At 33.8% G+C, this 4,755-nt stretch overlaps 1 protein-coding gene across 1 annotated transcript in view; it reads left to right on the forward strand.

Moving 5' to 3' along the window:
- Window positions 1-1,543: 1,543 nt before the first annotated feature.
- The window catches only part of LOC144972408 (uncharacterized), a 53,473-nt gene continuing 50,261 nt past the window's right edge, over window positions 1,544-4,755 (forward strand). Inside the window, exon 1 of the mRNA XM_078913567.1 lies at window positions 1,544-1,804. The gene's annotated coding sequence lies outside the window, so the exon portion shown is untranslated. The remainder of the gene's footprint in view (window positions 1,805-4,755) is intronic.

Here is a 4,755-nt window from a genome sequence, read left to right on the forward strand (position 1 = left end):
AATATGTAGTACTGCTCAGACTATGTCGGCTAGTAAGAAATTATTAAGGTCCATTCAGTCTCAAACCTCTCTCTCTCTCTCTCTCTCTCTCTCTCTCTCTCTCTCTCTCTCTCTCTCTCTCTCTCTCTCTCTCCTCCCTACTATCTCTGTTCCCCACTTTTATCAAAATTTCTATTTCTTAAAGATGATTTTAAAAAAAAATTGAATCAATCTCCATATAGGCTTTTATCATATTCCATTTTACTCACCTGTAAAAGTCCCTCTCGGGTTGAGAGAGGAAAAAAGTAAAACGAAAGAAAACAAAAGAGAAAGAAAGAGAGAGAGAGAGAGAGAGAGAGAGAGAGAGAGAGAGAGAGAGAGAGAGAGAGAGAGAGAGAGAGAGAGAGAGAGAGAGAGAGAGAGAGAGAAAAGGAGCTAGCCGTACTGTTTTTTAAATTCTTGCATCAGACATTTTCAAGCATTTTCATATCAAACACCGGCACACAAACTAACTTGCGCAATCTTGACTTGGCACTCCCGTTATAATGCCTTTGACATTGCAGATGTCTACTGAAATTCCGCGGTTTTTTGTTGTTGTTTTTTTTTTTTTTTTGGGGGGGGGGTTGTTTTTTTTTTAAATTTATTTTTGTTTTGTTTTTGTTTTTTAAAAACCTTCTTGAATTCAGCAATCAAATATTTCAGTGTATACCCGACAAGATATGCACTGAAATATTTGATTGCTGAATTTAAGAAGGATTTTTTGGAAGAAAAAAAAAGAACTTTGCGATAGACAGCGTCCTAATCAAGCGATAGCAAGCAACTGCTATTGTCCGTTTCACGCTATAGAAACCGGAATAACCTCCTGTTCAATGGGCCTAATGGCTCTAAAGGACTACTTTTTTATATATATCAAGCAAGATGGACACCTATTAACCAGTCAGATTTAGACTTGTAAAGCGCTTTGAGCACGTTTAGTGGATTTTGCGCTATATACAAGCTCATTTTTTAAGAATGGGAATTGAATTAGCAATAGGCCTATTTGTGATATAAAAGGTATGGAGGAGAATAAAAAGTACTGTTAGTTCTTGTTTTAGGAGACCAGAAAGAGAGAAAGATATGTTCGGCAGTGGAAGAAAAAAAAAACGGAGCTAATCTGTCACACGATGTCAATGCGCAAGTCAGCCATATGTAGGGATTTGATTACAATAATAAGATTGGTACCATTCATGGCAAGCACACACACACACACACACACACACACACACATACATTTATATACATTTATATATATATATATATATATATATATATATAAACACACATACACACACACGCACACATACGCACTAACAATTACACACACACATACACACACACAAACACACAACCCTTTGTACTTGCGTTTAACTTACTCGTACTACTAATTTACGTAACGTAATCCTTCTCAAGTAAATCCACCTACGAATGGCGGTCCAAAAAGAAACACGCCCAAAAATAAAACACGTATACACACATATAATAATATGATATGTATATATATACATATACACACACAAACACATTTACAGACGCAGCTTACAAGCGCAGAGATTGGGGTGAAATCAGGAATGAATCTGACAAAATACCTGGTAAATCTGAAGAAAAACCCCCAATGTTTTCACTGAGATTATAAATATAGAAATAGCAACACTGAAAATGTATTTTTTTTAAATGCCTTTAAAATGTCTGTCGTGGAATTTGATTCAGTAGCAGTGGTCGTGATTGGATTAATATCTCTATGGACATCAACTACGTTAGGATTACCATTCATCGATCTATGGTCAAGGTAAATCAAACGGTTAACGTTGTTTCTTTGGACTATATTGTGACATGTCTAAAAGTTCTCAATTTGTGATCAAATCGGTTTCATTTCGATATGATTTAAATCGACGTGCACTTATTTGCAGGTCTGATAACCCATTTTCTTATGGGCTCATTGTTGTAATTGAAATCTCAAAAATTGAAGCAAAATATTGTCCATTACAACAATGTTAAACTAGGGATTCGGATGTCAGACATGCATATATATGTAAACGTCGATGTAGATGCTAAGAATTGAGTACATAGTAAAAGATGGAAAAAGAGAGGTTTTTTTGTTGTTGTTGTTGTTAATAATCAAATTTGAATATTAATTATATAGAGCATATCAATGGTTTCACAATGAAAAGTGCGCATCATTGTGCCTATATTCTGTATTTCCCCACGAAACTTGTACAAATCCAACCTTCTATTTCATGCAATACAAGCGTGAAATTGATGCAGTTTAGTACATGGGACTCATAGATTATCAGTCACTGTGTATCGCTAAATACTCACTCAGACCCGAGTTGAGTGATGTAATGAGTATGAAGTCCTTTATCCAATATTATTATTATTATTATTATTATTATTATTATTATTATATTATTATTATTATTATTATTATTATTATTATTATTATCATTATCATTATTATTATTATTATTATTATTATTATTATTATTATTATTATTATTATTATTATTATTATTATTATTATTATTATTATTATCATTGTAGCTATTATTTATTTATTTATTTATTTATTTATTTATTTATTTATTTATTTATTTATTTATACATTTATTATATTATTATTATTATTATTATTATTATTATTATTATTATTATTATTATTATTATTATTATTATTATTATTATCATTATTATTATATAATTGCTTAAGTATATGCGGTGAACACAAATAGGATGAAATATTGACGTTTTCTTTCAAATTACAAAGATAAAACTTGACAATTTTGGACATATGAAAAAAATGGGATGACTTGCACAACCAAACCAGCAATGTGAATTGCATTCATTCTCTTTGTAGATTAATTGTAAGCCTCAGTTGTATGCAATTGTTTCCCACATTTTGTGATATATTTAGAAGAAAAAATGATATTTTAAAAATATATTTGAAGGAGTAAAGATAGTATGAAGTTGACGTCACTCAGGTCTTTGTTATTGCGTTTTGCCATCCGCACTTATGAGTAATTCTCACTAAACTGTATTAGCCAGACTATAAACGTTCAAGATCACACACAGTTTTGTGTGTTGGTCCGCTTTACTTCCGGATGGCAATGCTGTGAGATTCTTAGCCAAGTGCATACTATATATAGATAGATCAAAGTTGAGGTCGCTCGGGTCATTATATTATTGTTTTTCGCCATCCACGTTTATGAGTAATTTTCACTACACTGTATTAATCAGACTATAAACGTTTAAGGTTACACATCGTATTGTGTGTTGGTCCGTTATACTTCCGGATGGCAATGTTGTGAGCTTCTTAGCCAAGCGCATACTATCAATAAACAATTCAAAAGTTTTACATCTATTGTTATTAGTGAGATTTGAATTTCATTTTAATCTTCTAAATTCGGCTTAAAAACTCAATTATTCCTAGTTGGGGACAGCGTGGCTCAGCGGTACGGTGTTTGCTTCGTAACCGAAAAGTACCAGGTTCGATCACCCGCCGCTGTGCTGTGTGGTCTTGAGTAAGTCACCTCGCCCTCGCCGCTCAATTTGCGGCGCTGCATTGCGGCTGACGCCTGGGTTATTCCAGTCTTCCCAGGGAATAGACCCCAGAGACAAATTTCCCCGACGGGATTAATAAAGGGAATCAAAAAAAAAAAAAAAGAAAATAAATAGAATATGTAAGTAGAAAACCAAACCATCTAATATGCAATACAGTTATCTAGAAAGAGAAACATGAATGAGCTTGATTAGAGAGATCATTAAAATTCTTGATGAGAATGTGCAAAGTAAAGTGACCCAGGTTTACGGTAATTAAGAAAAAGAGAAAAAAACGTTTCAGATACTCAGACAGTGAGTCGGTATTAAAAAAAACAAAAATACAACCCCCCCCAAAAAAAAAAAAAACAATAACAAAAACAAAAACAAAACAAACATAAAATAAAAACAAAAACAAAAATAATAAAACAATTCCCTCTTCCCCCAAAATAAAGAAAAAATCACGTATCTTGAGGAGTTCCTATAGCTCAGTTGGTAGAGCACCTGCTTCACCGCGATGGGACCAAGATCAATTCCGGATGGAGTAGTCGAGCTTGTTTGGGTTTTTTTTTTCTGACTCTCAGTCCACACAGCAGTGATTGAGCAGCTGAATTGAAATGGTTCGATTTGGCGGAAAGTACTTTGCGATAGACTAGCATCCTACCCAAAGATTATCAAGCAATTGCTGTTGTCCGTCTCACACTACAGAAACCGGGATAAACCCCGGCCCCTTTGGCCTAATGGCTCTGAAGGACTACTTTGTTTCCCCCGACTTCTCAAGTATTGCCACAAGTGTTTTAGTGTAACCTTTTTGGAGGATTACGTCCCTTTGACCATGCCACTTATTGATCACCAACAAACAGAGCTGCCAACTTGAAATTTCAAAAACTCTAGTTTCCAAGAGAAAGGAAAGTAAAATTCACTTTAAATAGCTTCAAAAATAAACAATTTGCTCTCAGCATGGGCCAAAAATGTTCCAAAGTCCCGAATATAGATTCTAAGGAGCTAAACTTTCCTTTTCAACCAAATTCATTGAATCAAAGAGACCTGTGCACAGGGGCGTGTGCCTAAATTAGTTGATTTGGTGCCTGGCACCGCATCCATCTTTTAAAAATTGATTACAGCATTTAATAAAAAACAACTAAAACTGAGAAATGGTATAATATACCAGCCCTTACTTATTTGAGTAAGTCTTTTCTTTAAAAT

Source organism: Berghia stephanieae, chromosome 5, assembly GCF_034508935.2.
Source record: "Berghia stephanieae isolate SIO BIC M18660-M18661 chromosome 5, UCSD_Bste_1.3, whole genome shotgun sequence".
Classification (NCBI taxonomy): Eukaryota; Metazoa; Mollusca; class Gastropoda; order Nudibranchia; family Aeolidiidae; genus Berghia; species Berghia stephanieae.